At 32.8% G+C, this 17,114-nt stretch overlaps 1 long non-coding RNA gene across 2 annotated transcripts; it reads left to right on the top strand.

Annotated features, from left to right (window-relative positions):
- Nucleotides 1-12,700: 12,700 nt before the first annotated feature.
- Nucleotides 12,701-14,440, top strand: LOC139899359 (uncharacterized). Of its 2 annotated transcripts, XR_011777438.1 has the most exons (6): nt 12,701-12,850; nt 12,994-13,045; nt 13,493-13,567; nt 13,724-13,905; nt 14,015-14,279; nt 14,357-14,419. It is a non-coding gene; the product is annotated as an uncharacterized lncRNA (long non-coding RNA). The 2 variants fall into 2 exon arrangements; XR_011777437.1 differs by having other exon boundaries at nt 14,015-14,440.
- The last annotated feature ends 2,674 nt before the right edge of the window (nt 14,441-17,114 follow it).

Below are 17,114 nucleotides of genomic sequence, written 5' to 3'. Positions count from 1 at the left end.
TTGTTAGGATACATTAATGAGTCTGGACTTTGACCGCGTCTACATGTCAAAAGTTTTGTTTATCATTCCTAGTCGGAAATTATCTGCTTATCATCCTTAGGGAATTGCATGTCTATCATTCTTAAGTCTAGACACGTCTTACTACATTTACTGCATCGATAGTGTAAAGACAAAATTCATATATTAGTATATCTGTTATTGCTATCTTTGTCTGACATCTTTCCAAAGATTCTCCGTAATTGATGGGATTTTGGTAATATATATACATATGTAAATTATGTATTAAAGAATACCAAATCTAACTCCTATAATCTAATTCATACCAAAAATTCATTTCCCCGACTATACAAGATGGATTCCGCATCTAGTTCGAATTCCTCCGACTCCGACAGCTACGCCGATATGGATTTCCATTCAGGCTCCGAAGGCAGCGTCACCGGAATGGATCAACCAATCTCCCATCATCTATTCTGGATGAATTGGGGTTGGGTTCGTAATATACTAAATTATTGGAAACAGGAAGAGGGTGATCCATTCCATCCACCAAATTGCCCTCTTGGCAATGAACCTGAAGCACTCACCGGCGAACCTGTTCGAGAAACCATTTTCTCTCTCATTTCTAGAGTATCTCGTCACGATTATATACTATCTCATATTTCAGATCTTATTCATTCGCTCACTCCAACCGCCAATCATTCCGGTGTACTAGCAGAAGTTAATGAACTTCGCGCTCGCGTGACGGCTTTGGAGAACATGGTGCGAAGGTTGCAAACACCAGCATCAGCACTAGCAGCATAATCAGTACCACCACTATCAACACCGACAGTACCCTTATCACCCCAACCACAACTGCGTCATAAACCTCAACATCACAATCAGTATCTCGGATATCCACATCATATACCTCAAAAACCTCATCTATACTTCGAGTATGATTTTCGTTCTACATATCGTTCTACATCGATTACCTTCGATTTACATATCGTTCTACCTCATTTGTCTTCGTTCGACATGACGATTATGTAATCTATAATGCTTTAGAGATCATGTAATCAAGTACTAACGATAAACCAAATGAGTTTAATACTTTATTAACTCATTAAATCCATGATTACATCTGAAGGAAATATATATGCAAGTATATTTTCATAAAAATGGTGATTAAAAATTCTTTCATACAAACTGTTAATGATGAAAATATTTTAACGGGTAGGTAGTACTCGAGGAATATTTAGATTTCACATTAACTAGTTACACTGTACATTCTTCGAATCTGATTCAACGGTCATTTACTATCCTATTTACAGCTACCGATATACGTATCCGTTCACCACAGAACAATCATTTTCATTCAAATTACATATTTGAATTTTGACCTATCGGAATCCAACAAGTGGCATAATGAAGAAAACATTGGACAAATAAAAATTGTTAGAAACAAACGAACTAATTAATTGAAATATTGTTAAGATTCCACGCTAACTGTTCCTAGCTAACTGTTCCCAGCTAACTGTTAATTCCGTATTACATTTTATTTATTGTCATTTAATTTCTGTTATTTACTTTTACGCACTTTAAATAACGGGACACGTATACAAGGTTTCGACCTATCATATCGACCCATCTATATATATATTTCGGAACAACCATAGACACTCTATATGTGAATGTTGGAGTTGGCTATACAGGGTTGGAGTTGATTCCAAAATATATATATGGTTTGAGTTGTGATCAATACTGAGACCGGTACACGGGTCACGATACGTATTAATTAATTTGAATATTATATATTTAATTTATATATGAATTTATTGGACCATTGGACAATTGGACTGTTGGACTGCTAACTTTGGACAATTAAAATGAATTAAAATATTGTTTATAACATATGAAACTAAACAATTCTTCAAGTTTGCCACTTGATTTCATCTTAAATCTCATTTATACCTCGACAGTTACAATTTGCGTTTAAATCTTTCATGATTTTTGAAAATCCCTCAATCGAGAAGTTGAACTAACCGCACTTCATCTACGGAAGAAAAGATTCTTGCATATAGTTATGCACCTAAAAACTCTCGGAAACTGAGTCAACGTAGCAGTGTTAATTCCTTTAGTGTTATTATTACCCAAAATAACTTTACAATCCCTTTCCAAATTAGCCAATTTTGTCACAGCTCCAGCAAATTAACTTCGACTTCTCAGTAAGACCAGTTTTATTATAACCTCGATATATACACCTTGTCCTTGCGCCGTCGTTATCGGAAAACCTTTTATATTCCACCATACTATCATAAGCGTTTAATCATCTAAAAAAAAACAATTCGCCCGAAAACACCTTGGATTGATAACCGACGATTCAGATATGGCTGCATTAAATGCAGAGGAAACAGTAAAATTGTAGATGGCCTAAATGGCCAAAAGTTTGATGATAAAGAAGGGAGTGTTAGGAACGCTCGATAGAAAATTTGGTACTGAAAAATGGATTGAGTTAACCGTGAAGGAAACAAAGAACAAATACAAGGACTGAACCTGCCTTCAAAGAATCCAAATGATTCAGTGCCTGCTGAAACCGTTAGTAAGAACGCTACTCCTTATTCTAAACCTTTCCAGCTGATATTCTTCATCATCATCCTATCTTAGATATTATAAGATATCTTCAAATCTTCTGTTATACAAATTCTCCATATTTCTGGAGATATTTTCACAACTATTCTTATCGGAAATTCTTTATCACTCCGTAACATCTGCGTTACAACATAAAAGAAACTGTGTTAGTTTCTAAATTCTAAAATCTTTGAGTTTAAAATAGGAATGTCCTGAAGCAGTGTTGGGAACTGATACATGAATTAGTATAATATAATGAAACTTGATCAACTTCATTATATTACAGTAAGTCATGTTAAGTTTCTAATGGAATGTGATGATTCACAGTACCGTCATCATGTGCCATGTTACACGGCTCATACATTCTATCCAAATCCCAAACGTATTAGGAACATATCATCTTGATAGTTCTATCTTTTCCAGGGTATTCTGGTAATTTAACAAATCAAAACCGTGCCAATACCCTTTCTTTCTTAGAGCATTAGCTATGTTCATTTCAAATCTCATACCCACGAATTCCGGACTATTGCTCGCTTGACTCAAGGACGGGAAGAAGAAACGAAGGGACAAAGCCCAAAATAGAAATTGGGGTATAAATCGCAGCAAAAGGGAGAGAGTATTAACTATGGATGACAATGATTATAGAAAACAGAAACAAGAGCATCAAAGTATAAGGGGAGATAACAAACTCAACAACTACCAGGATTTACAAACCATGTATATCAATGCCGATAGCAATATAAAGACATGGGAGAACTAGAAGCACTATCAACGCAAGAGTATAATAGAAGTAAATAGACTCTTCTGGTGGTAGATGAAAAAGAAGGATGACAGACGTAAAAATTAAGAGTATATCAAGAATTAGAATGGGATGAAGCATATTAGCAAATGTCTTAAAGTAGGAATTCATGAGAAAGAATAGAAGGTATGAGTTGTAAAGAAACGAAGGAAGTAGATTTATAGTGAAATATCTGACAGAGAAATCAAAATAGATTGCCGCATTAAATCAAAGAAGATCCTGATTGCCGAAGAACCAAATCTTATTACGTAAGATTTTCTTTAAATCTCTTAAATCCCGGAAGTCAATAGTAACTACGTCATCGATTGAAACGAATATATTTATTTACTCATTTCACTCTTTGGTGATAGCTTCACTCGTGCGCTTCGCATGATCGAATCGTTTTATCTACATTACTCAATGATGATAAAACTCCATTATTACCTCATATTCGTCATGAAAACATTTATATTGTTATCTATAACAACCTCTATCAAATTTCGGGGACGAAATTTCTTTAACGGGTAGGTACTGTAATGACCCGGAAATTTCTGACCAAATTTAAACCGTAATCTCTATATGTCTCCGACACGATAAGCAAAATTTGTATTGTTGAGTCTCGAAAGTTTGAAATTATACTCATGAAATCAATTACCCTTTGACCATGCCTGACGATTCACGAACAATTAGGAGTAAATGAATGGTCTCAATTTAAAATTTGGGATTTTAAAGAACAACTTTATACGTTAACTGTTTAGCATGGAATCACGATATAACACTCCGTGATTTGATAATAAGCCAAATCCTCCGGTGGCTTTACTATTAAACTTACAGATATTTTAGATGTTACTGTTTTGGTTATCAATCATCAATTATCTAACTAATATATGGATATGCATGATACTGTGCTAGTACACGTTTTCTTTTGATTTGAATTAATTAATATATTTCTTATTTTATGGTTTCTTTTCTTTTCTCTATATAACTTCCTTTCTATTTCTTGTGTGTGAAAACAAGAACTCCACAAACACATTCCATTTCACCATACCAATACTCAAATTCAACATCACTACACGATTTCACTATAATCTATATGAGATCTTATTTCTTTTCAATTCTTTCATATTCTTTCGGGAATCATAAATCAAAATTTATAAATCTCATTATCATCAAACACCCTCATCGTCAAAGAACTCAAAACCCATTTTCTTCCTCTGTTGTATATTTCTGTTTGGCCGTGAACTTCCACAACTAACCACCACCGGGGAATCATCACAACCTGGTCCTCATCATATCATAGAACCACCAACACCCGTATACAAATCACCACCACCTTTCGTGTTTCTTTTCATGACTACAACTATCGAACCACTATCTCCAACACAACCACAATCGCTATTACCTTCATCCTAACAACTGAAATGTCCCGTTCTTATTGATTAAAAACGTTCCATATTAATTGATTTCGTTGCGAGGTTTTGACCTCTATATGAGACGTTTTTCAAAGACTGCATTCATTTTTAAAACAAACCATAACCTTTATTTCATAGATAAAGGTTTAAAAAGCTTTACGTAGATTATCAAATAATGATAATCTAAAATATCCTGTTTACACACGACCATTACATAATGGTTTACAATACAAATATGTTACAACAAAATAAGTTTCTTGAATGCAGTTTTTACACAATATCATACAAGCATGGACTCCAAATCTCATCCTTATTTAAGTATGCGACAGCGGAAGCTCTTAATAATCACCTGAGAATAAACATGCTTAAAACGTCAACAAAAATGTTGGTGAGTTATAGGTTTAACCTATATATATCAAATCATAATAATAGACCACAAGATTTCATATTTCAATACACATCCCATACATAGAGATAAAAATCATTCATATGGTGAACACCTGGTAACCGACATTAACAAGATGCATATATAAGAATATCCCCATCATTCCGGGACACCCTTCGGATATGATATAAATTTCGAAGTACTAAAGCATCCGGTACTTTGGATGGGGTTTGTTAGGCCCAATAGATCTATCTTTAGGATTCGCGTCAATTAGGGTGTCTGTTCCCTAATTCTTAGATTACCAGACTTAATAAAAAGGGGCATATTCGATTTCGATAATTCAACCATAGAATGTAGTTTCACCTACTTGTGTCTATTTTGTAAATCATTTATAAAACCTGCATGTATTCTCATCCCAAAAATATTAGATTTTAAAAGTGGGACTATAACTCACATTCACAGATTTTTACTTCGTCGGGAATTAAGACTTGGCCACTGGTTGATTCACGAACCTATAACAATATATACATATATATCAAAGTATGTTCAAAATATATTTACAACACTTTTAATATATTTTGATGTTTTAAGTTTATTAAGTCAGCTGTCCTCGTTTGTAACCTACAACTAGTTGTCCACTGTTAGATGTACAGAAATAAATCGATAAATATTATCTTGAATCAATCCACGACCCAGTGTATACGTATCTCAGTATTGATCACAACTCAAACTATATATATTTTGGAATCAACCTCAACCCTGTATAGCTAACTCCAACATTCACATATAGAGTGTCTATGTTTGTTCCGAAATATATATAGATGTGTCGACATGATAGGTCGAAACATTGTATACGTGTCTATGGTATCTCAAGATTACATAATATACAATACAAGTTGATTAAGTTATGGTTGGAATAGATTTGTTACCAATTTTCACGTAGCTAAAATGAGAAAAATTATCCAATCTTGTTTTACCCATAACTTCTTCATTTTAAATCCGTTTTGAGTGAATCAAATTGCTATGGTTTCATATTGAACTTTATTTTATGAATCTAAACAGAAAAGTATAGGTTTATAGTCGGAAAAATAAGTTACAAGTCGTTTTTTGTAAAGGTAGTCATTTCAGTCGAAAGAACGACGTCTAGATGACCATTTTAGAAAACATACTTCCACTTTGAGTTTAATCATAATTTTTGGATATAGTTTCATGTTCATAATAAAAATCATTTTCTCAGAATAACAACTTTTAAATCAAAGTTTATCATAGTTTTTAATTAACTAACCCAAAACAGCCCGCGGTGTTACTACGACGGCGTAAATCCGGTTTTACGGTGTTTTTCGTGTTTCCAGGTTTTAAATCATTAAGTTAGCATATCATATAGATATAGAACATGTGTTTAGTTGATTTTAAAAGTCAAGTTAGAAGGATTAACTTTTGTTTGCGAACAAGTTTAGAATTAACTAAACTATGTTCTAGTGATTACAAGTTTAAACCTTCGAATAAGATAGCTTTATATGTATGAATCGAATGATGTTATGAACATCATTACTACCTTAAGTTCCTTGGATAAACCTACTGGAAAAGAGAAAAATGGATCTAGCTTCAACGGATCCTTGGATGGCTCGAAGTTCTTGAAGCAGAATCATGACACGAAAACAAGTTCAAGTAAGATCATCACTTGAAATAAGATTGTTATAGTTATAGAAATTGAACCAAAGTTTGAATATGATTATTACCTTGTATTAGAATGATAACCTACTGTAAGAAACAAAGATTTCTTGAGGTTGGATGATCACCTTACAAGTTTGGAAGTGAGCTAGCAAACTTGAAAGTATTCTTGATTTTATGAAACTAGAACTTTTGGAATTTATGAAGAACACTTAGAACTTGAAGATAGAACTTGAGAGAGATCAATTAGATGAAGAAAATTGAAGAATGAAAGTGTTTGTAGGTGTTTTTGGTCGTTGGTGTATGGATTAGATATAAAGGATATGTAATTTTGTTTTCATGTAAATAAGTCATGAATGATTACTCATATTTTTGTAATTTTATGAGATATTTCATGCTAGTTGCCAAATGATGGTTCCCACATGTGTTAGGTGACTCACATGGGCTGCTAAGAGCTGATCATTGGAGTGTATATACCAATAGTACATACATCTAAAAGCTGTGTATTGTACGAGTACGAATACGGGTGCATACGAGTAGAATTGTTGATGAAACTGAACGAGGATGTAATTGTAAGCATTTTTGTTAAGTAGAAGTATTTTGATAAGTGTATTGAAGTCTTTCAAAAGTGTATAAATACATATTAAAACACTACATGTATATACATTTTAACTGAGTCGTTAAGTCATCGTTAGTCGTTACATGTAAGTGTTGTTTTGAAACCTTTAGGTTAACGATCTTGTTAAATGTTGTTAACCCAATGTTTATAATATCAAATGAGATGTTAAATTATTATATTATCATGATATTATCATGTATGAATATCTCTTAATATGATATATATACATTAAATGTCTTTACAACGATAATCGTTACATATATGTCTCGTTTAAAAATCATTAAGTTAGTAGTCTTGTTTTTACATATGTAGTTCATTGTTAATATACTTTATGATATGTTTTCTTATCATAGTATCATGTTAACTATATATATATATCCATATATATGTCATCATATAGTTTTTATAAGTTTTAACGTTCGTGAATCACCGATCAACTTGGGTGGTCAATTGTCTATATGAAACATATTTCAATTAATCAAGTCTTAACAAGTTTGATTGCTTAACATGTTGGAAACATTTAATCATGTAAATATCAATCTCAATTAATATATATAAACATGGAAAAGTTCGGGTCACTACAACAACCATCGATCATCGCCATTTCTTTTCCTTTTCTTATTTCCTGTCGAAACCCAAGCTTCACCAACACCTTAACACAACACCTTAACAGTCGTTGATCACCATATTTTACTACCTTAAGAACCACCAAGACTATCACCTTTATAAGTTAGTTTGTGTTCTTACTCGATGAAACCACCACAGCCGTCAACGAACACCACTCGCTATTTTTTTTATTTATTCATTCGAAAACTTGCAAACCACCTTCGTTGTTTCTGTTTACAATTAAGCTGTTACGCTGCAACTGCAACTGCTATACTTCTGTTTCTCGGCGACTACTCACACCACGATCACCATTAAACCATCATCGCAGCTTCATCATCCAAAACCCTATGTCCACTCTCTTTCATCCTCTCTCTCACTATATTTTTTTTCTTGTTCCAAATCAATGTAAACCAACGAATCATTTGATTACTTTTGTTTCTGCTTTTATAAAACGATTAGATATGGAGACCAGGATGACAATGATTGAATATCATAGTGGGTCTATTGTTTTTTTTGTGGCCGACACACACAGTAACATACAACCATTATTGTTATGTAAAAAAAAAATGATATACTTCACTAGTTTCTAGCGAGCCGTGTTCCACTTATGTTGGGCCACGAAAACGTTTTTGTAACTTGGGCCGTAGTGGTTTTGTGATCTGGCTAAAATAAAGATGATGATGATGATATAGGACGTGATGATATAGAGAAGAGGGGGAGATGATTTCATTTTATAAGGATCGTAATCATCGTGATGATTGTATGATGATCCATAAATGATGATAATTATGCTGTGATGATTTTAAGATGATAAACAGGCTCGTAGTATTAAGTAATTAAACACGTGACATAATTCAGAAATCAACAAGTAGAGGAATGGTACGGGATGTTTGAGTTTAAGCAGAGGTCGTAGGTTCGAGTCCCGGCTCCGACAATTTATTTCTTTTTAAGCTTTATAAGGTAGTCTTTATTTTAAAAATCATCATTTATATTATTATTATTATAAATCATTATTATTATTGATATTGATAATATAAATTATTGTTATCATTACAAGTGTTATAGTTATAGTTAAAATTACTATTATTACTATTATTATTATTATTAAGTATTATGTATTATTATCAAAAGTATCATTTTCATTATCATTATTATTAAATTTATCTTTTATTAAAGACCACTATTATTATTAAAAGTACCATTCCTATTAAAATTATTATTTTGTTATCATTAAAAATTATTATTTTCTTTACTAAAATTTTAATTATTAAAAAGTAACATTTTTAATATAATTATTACTATTATTAATATCATTATTAGAATTGTTATCCTTAACTTAGTATTATCACAATTATAAATTATTGCAAACCTAAGATATTTATATAACAATATATTTATGTATACTAATATTACATAATATTATGTTTTGACTAATAGAATATTATTTATATTAATATAACGTTAACTAAATCCTATATATCAAATAAGCATTATGATATATTATAAGTATTAACAAAATTATATATGAATATAAATCTATATATATAACTAAATATATAGAAAGTGGTTCGATTACCAGTATATGTGTGTTAATATATATAAATGATATAGGTTCGTGAATCCGAGGCCAACCCTACACTTGTTCAATGATGTTATATGTATTTTTACTACAAAATACATTAGGTGAGTATATAGTCCCTTTTAAATTCTAAATATTTTGGGATGAGAATACATGCATTTTATGATTTACGTTATGGACACAAGTGATCAAAATAAATTCTATGTTGAGTTGTACCATGGCATATTTCTTTATACTTGGTGGCTATTATTTACATGAGAAATGTAAACGCGAATCCTGTTGATAGATCTATCGGGCCTGACAACCCCAACCGGGCTGGACGACCAGTTTTCAACGGTTGCACAGTACTTCGTTTCTGTATACTACATTTGGTACGGTGTAGCGATTATTTAAGGATATGCTGCGATGATTTAAATGTTAAGTATGGTTACCAAGTGCTCAACTACTTTTATATACACTTGCGAGTGTATTATGTTTAATTATATGAAATCTTGTGGTCCATAGTTATAACGCTGTTAGTATCAAACCTATATCTCACCAACTTTATGTTGACGTTTTAAAGCATGTTATTCTCAGGTACGAATTAAGTCTTCCGCTGTGCATTTGCTCATATTAAGGACATTACTTGGAGTCGATCGTCGCAATGGAACCAAATGTTGATGACTTCGTCCAGGTGGATAAGGACGGGTCTTTACAAACGTTGACTTCAGTATTTTCCAGAGTCTGCAACTTCAGACTCTAAAATCTGCAAAATACTTTTGACTCATCAGATCATTATTTCTACTTTTCCCAACACTTCCCAACCTTTCTCTCCATAAATTAAAAACCTAATTATTCACCATTATAAAACTATATATAGTAACCGTATATATATGTACTAGCAATATTTTGTTCCACCAGATTTTGTTTTCTTTAAAATTCCACAATTTGCTACGAACGGTAGTGAATTTAAGGTTAATTTTTTAAGTTTTTTAAATTTGTACTCCAAACATATCACGTCTTGTCCTCAAGTCTTCTAGTTATTATCATTAATGTCATTTACATTATTATAATTATAATTTGTGTAACGATGACATTAAGGTGCAATCAATGACGGATAAATGTTTAGCCTCGCGCAATCCTGCCACCGCATAAATGTTTAGCTTCCTATACATTGTTATACACTCGTTTGATGGTGAAAAGTTATAGGCTGTAACAGACAGGTAACTATTTTAAGCAATGTTATCCCCTAATCTATATTTATTCATTTTAGTCATGTGGTTGGTAAGGGGTCAGTGATGTATTATCAATCACGAATATACAATTCATAATAATCTGTAGTAATACTGTAATATTTAACGTATCAATTACGAAAACAAAAAAATTGCTCTTTTTAAGGAAGTGAAGTATCCATATGCCATATTATGTTTTTAGCTAAATCTTATGTATCTTGACACATGTTACATGAGACATTTTCAATTTGTGCAGTCCTGGAAAATCAAATGGGGCAAGTGGTATACTTCTTATGCTGATTATGGTTGGAAGAGCGGGTTTTTTATTGCCCATTTCATACTTATTCTACTTAACCCGGAAGGGATATAGAAAGGATTGGTTTCAAGCAGCAGGAAGTTAGTTAAAGCTTATTTATTTTATTTTTGTTTAATTTAGTAAGATATTTGATTTCATAATCTGATTATGTGTGTTTATGGTAATATTTTACAGTTTATAGTATGGCTGGCTAGTTTAATGTGGGGCACTGTATCTGTTGCACTTGCCTACAAGAAGTTAAACTCGACTCTGTTTAAATTAACTAGCTCAACTTATGAATTTTAAAAGTAGAAAAGACTAGTAGCTGGTATATCACATTTTTATCCATGTTCTTTGGTTTAGTAAGTTATCAAAATTTGAAGATTTTTATAAAGCATTTAGGGGCAGGGCCGGATATTGACCCGTTCAACCCGTGCGGCCGTACATGGCCCAACATCTATAAGGGCCCCTAAAAAATATCCTAACATTACATATATAGGCTCATTTTTATATATTTTGGTCCATTTGTTAATTAAAAATAGAAAAATCGGAAAATAAGATACATAACAATATCGAATACTCCGTAATTCAATATTATGCTCCAATACTCCACGTTCATGCTCCAATACTTAGATGTCGAAGCTTAGTATTATGTTATATAAGAAAAAAATTTGTATACAAAAGGCCCACTTTTATTTTTCGTACAGTGCCCATAAAATAAACGAGACGGCCCTGTTTAGGGGATTTGTTTGTTTAAATATACAACGGCCTCATCTTGTATGGCCCGCTTTAGTTATAGTTTATGAACTTAAAAATTGACTCGTATAAATGAACTTATTGGATTCACCAAACCGACCGAATAAGTGATGTTTGGGTTTCCGAGATCTCGGATTCGTCTAGTGTGAGTCGTTGTATCTTTAACTCGTTCGATCACAATTTGTTGGTTTCTACCAATCGTTTCGTGGTTTCGAGTGGTCCGTTGGTTGATGAAGTGGTTCGAAGTGGCGGTGCGACAACGATTTCTAACCAACCTGAGACGTGTTATATATCTCATTTTAATGATGTGAATAATGGCTTGAAGAGAACCTCTCTTTCTGTAAGTGATGTGGCTACTGTTTCAGTTTGTGATGTTCAACCAAGAAATCATTCTTCTGGATTCATATTTGGTTCTATAGATGAAGGTGTTTTGACCAAGTCTGGTTTGGCTTCTAATGGTGATGTTTTAAAAGAAAATTATTCCATTGTTTGCGATGTTAATTTTGAAGATGCACTACTACAAAATTGAGAATACAAACCCATGTAGCAAACCTGTTTTTTAAAAAAGTGCAAAAAATCGGTTTAAAAAAAGATTGCAAACCGGTTAAAAAACAAAAAGGAAATTGGAGACCGGTTTTAAATAAAAAACTGGTTTCAAAAGCATACTTTCAAAACTGGTTTAAAAAAAAAAAAAAAAAAAAAAACCGTTTTGGACTTTCCAAACCTGTTTTAAAACAAAACAGGTCTCCAGTTTCCAATGCTAAAATAAGGCAAATAAAGCAGCTGGAGATGAAATTAATTGAGAGCTTAGCAAAAATTTCAAATTAAACACAACTACTCAAACTCAATGAAGTCGCCGTCGTCCGTTTTCTCCGATCTGCTTCAGCCTTTTCAAATCATCATCGTCTTCATCTCCGATATGCTTTTTATACCGGTAACCGTTAAATTTTCTTTGACTTTACATTGACTCTAATGTTTATGTATGGCTTTAGTTACAGCGCGCTTGAGATCTAAATCTATAAATTTCTTTTAGCTTTAGTTAATTGATTGAAGGAATATTGTTTTATGGTATTGTAGTAGTAGCTTCATCCATTTTGAGGCGGCATTTTTGGCAACAGTTATAACGAAGGTTCACTTCTTTAGATTTCTTATCAATTTTAATTTATAAATTTATATATTTTAATTGTTGCTCTTAGATCTAGCTTGAATAGTTTCTTAAATTTGAGTATAGTTTTAGAATTTAATTGTTACAATTGAATCTGCTAACAATCTTTTGATAGTTGTTGTTGTTTTACAATTGAATTTTCTTATATGTTATCTTGCTCTAAGTTGAATCGCTTTGTTTATTATTTGTGTTAATAGTTACGAGTACATTTTTAACCAATATAATCGAAATGTGTTTGTTTTCCATGGCTAATAACTTGATACCTTGAATTAATATGTTTGCTCTAAGATGAAGGGCTCATGAAAATACTTGATGTTGTTGTACAATTAGTCGTTTGAAATTAATGTTTGATTAAGCTATTCAGTTACTTGTTGAAGGTAGGCATTAATTTACTTGGTTGATTGTAATTAGGTAATCGATGGCAGTTCCTAAGCTTGATAAGAAGATCGTCAAGAAGCGTGTTAAGAAGTTCAAGATTGTAATTAGGTAATCTCTTTCCTCTTACACGTAGATATATTGTGTTTATGTATGGCTTTAGTGACTGGAATATTTCATCTTTTAGCTTAATTGTAGTTTCTTCTACAACATATTATTGACATAGTTGCATTGAGTGGCATGTTACTGAGATGTTCATTTGTGTAGGAAAACTGGCGTAGACTAAAGGGTATCGATTCACATGTGAGGAGAAAGTTTAAGGGTGTAACTCTTATGCCCAATATCGGGTACGGATCAGACAAAAAGACCAGTCACTATTTGCCAAATGATTTCAAGAAGTTTGTCGTTCACAATGCAAAGGAGTTGGAAGTTTTAATGATGCACAACAGGTTAATTTTATTCCATTATTTTTTAAGTCATAACTTTCATTAATACATCTATCGTGTAATTGTAAAGTGGTTTTGTAAATTTGATATATGTTCAGGACATATTGTGCAGAGATAGCACACAATGTATCTACGTGTAAGAGGAAAGATATTGTAGGTTAAAGATTGAAGGTCAAAGATTGAAGTTTGAAGGTCAAAGATTGAAGATTTGGACGAGATGAAGATTTTGAAGGTTAAAGAGTACAAGGATAATGGTATGAAGATTAAAGAATATGAAGACATAAAGATTAGAAGAGAAGATTGGATAAGCAAAAGTCAACTGCAGTCAATGCTCGAGTCTACTTGAAATTTTCTGCTTTTTTGGTGGTGGATTTCAGGTATGAGTTTGGTTATTATTATAAAATGTTATCTTGTGTAGGTGAATGGTCTTCAAAGATTTAATTGTATTTGGAAGGTTGGATTTGCAAACCTGTTTTGTAACTGGTCTGGACTTTGCAAACCCCTATGGATACAAACCGGTTTTAAAACCGGTTTGCAAACCCCTAAAAACCGGTTTGCAAACCTCTTTTTTGTAGTAGTGATATAAGTAAACAAATGGGTGATAGAATTAGTAGTGTGGCGGTGAATGTTGTTGAGCCAATAAAGGAAATGCATGTAGTTAACGACGGGATCAATGACGTTTTCTTTTGATGTATCGGAGCCGAATGATAAAAATATTACGTTTGCGGTTAGATTAGATCGATTGAAGAAGGAGAAAAAGAAAAAGAAGGAAGAATTGTTGGCAAAAAGAAAGGTTGAATCGAACGTTGAAATGCCTAAACCGATTTTGATTGGTCGTAGTGGAAGATGTTATTGTGATTGCGAGGTTCCCTCGTGTGACGGTTTCTGTAAAGCGTGGTATGTTTTGAATAAGGATGTTTCAAGATGTTTATTCAGTGATGTTAACCCGCTGTCAAGAAAAAAGGCGAAAGAGGCTTCAACTTCGGGTGATTATATGCTTAAAGATAACATTGACGACTTGGATTACGGGGACGCAATTCAAAACTTGTTTATGGGTTCTCAAGATGGAAAAGATGGCGGCTCTTCGGCAATCGGGCGAGGTAATATATCCGCGGAGGCTTTCGCGGCATTCGATGTTATGATGACACGGTTAGCCGGGGAGAGTGCACCGGGTGATCGGTCATCTAACGTGTTATCTTACAAGATTAAGAATCGGTCCGGGAAGAATTCTTTGAAAGAGACGACCAATGGAAAATTAAAAAGAGCAGGTCCTCGAGGTTGATTGTTTCGGTTCGTCTTAGTATTCTTCGGTTGGTTTCTGTCCTTGTATTTTCGTGTATTATTCTGTTTTTGTTTGGTTAATATGTTTGTATGGTTTTCGGGATGTTAGGGGACTCACTTATAGATAGTTTATGTTTTAATGATTTCTTTTTAGGTGCGAGGTTCCCGTTTTCCCTTTGCCTTTTCTGTTGAGGGTGCTTTCCTTTGGAAAACGTTCTCGTTTCTATACGAGTATTCGTTTTTTCGCCAAAAATAAAAAAATAAAAAAAAATGATATGTCTACTTTTTACTTGCTAGCTCATCCACACAAGTTAAAGCGTCAAAGTTTGCACTGTAAAAGTCATCAAATCAAACAATTATATTGATATGTATTGAGTTTCGTTTCTTGATCCGTTGGCAGTTACGGGACAAAAAATTAAGCCTGCAAATGTGTTTCTGTTTAGCAACACAATTACTGTTGTTATTTTTTTTCACAGTGGTAAGTATCTCTAGCCCTTCCATTTTCACAGTTTACACCCTTCCAAACAGGGAGATAATTCTCACACACTACATTTTGGTCCATGTACACCTAATTACTTAATATACCCTTAATTATACTTATAATAATAATATAAGTTCAACTTTCTAGAGGCATAACTGTCAACCTATGAGACAAAAGTGTATAGGGATCAAAAAGTGGTGTGTGAGAATCATCTCTCAAACAAAAAAGAGTCTGTTTTTTAAATTTAAAATTACTATAAGGATGTAGTTTTTATTTCAATTACATCTCTATAATTAATTATATTTTTTCCTACGAGTTCAATGTAATATTATAAAGTGAGATATTTGGTAAACACTTTGCCATTCACCCCCTCAATAATCACACTTTGTTTCTTCAGTATTCTAGTATGCTTATTTTATATTCTTATTTTCCTAAATAAAACGGTTGAAACTGTAAGGTATTTGGATTACTGGTGAAGACAATTTTAAGGATGATGCTACCTCATTCAGACGAAACAGAACCATCTAGCCCAAACTCATTGACTCTGCCCTTTTAGGGAATGGACATGATCGTCATAAGACCATTTGTAATGGTAACTCGTGTTGTGAATTCGTGTTGTGCACTTTTTGCACTTTTTTGATGACTAGGACGTGCTGAGTTATCGAGTGGAGTAGTGATGCTGTTGTGAGTTGGTGTTGTGGTAGTGGAATGCTGAAGTGGAATTTATTTGTTTTATTTCTGTTTTATTTATTTCTGTTTTATATTATTAATATGTTTTATTTTATCACGATCCCTTGGAATATAAACTCGTGTTCAAGGGACTCGTGAACTACTCGCTTCTCCCTCCACTTCTTCTTCCGTTAAACTCTTAACAAAGTTAACCACCTTTTCATCATCGGAATCATCAATGATAAAATCAAACATTTTGTATGCATTTTCCATTGTATGTGTTTTTTTCAAATAATAATAGAAATAGAGAAAGAAAGATATATTTGTGTGTAAATGATTAAATAGATTAGGTATATATATAGATGAAGAAAAAAATATATATATATTTTTATTTCAATTGTGCAACGGTTGAAAATGTTTCAACCAATAGAAATTCGCCACCTCCCAAAAACGTCCGTTGGGGTATCCGTTGGACCTGGCCAAACGCCTCGGAGACGGGAGTATATGTTTAGTGTATCTTTATATATCCTTGTCTAATACGGAGTATATGTTTAGTTGCATATATGTATGAATATGAAATTTGTGTGTATATGTGAACTTTCAAAGGACACAAATACCCTCATGTGAGAGCACATGTGAGCACCTAACGGAATTTTGATTAACGGTCGTTACCATTGGGGACTAATCACGCAACACATGTAAAGATTAGGGGCATTTATGTTGAACAAAAACTTTAAGTCCATACGTGCAGTTTTAGACAAAAAAACACTACATGTAAGTT

Source organism: Rutidosis leptorrhynchoides, chromosome 3 (genome assembly GCF_046630445.1).
Source record: "Rutidosis leptorrhynchoides isolate AG116_Rl617_1_P2 chromosome 3, CSIRO_AGI_Rlap_v1, whole genome shotgun sequence".
Lineage (NCBI taxonomy): Eukaryota > Viridiplantae > Streptophyta > Magnoliopsida > Asterales > Asteraceae > Rutidosis > Rutidosis leptorrhynchoides.
Note: the sequence above shows the minus strand (reverse complement) of the source record. Positions and strands in the feature narration are given on the sequence as shown.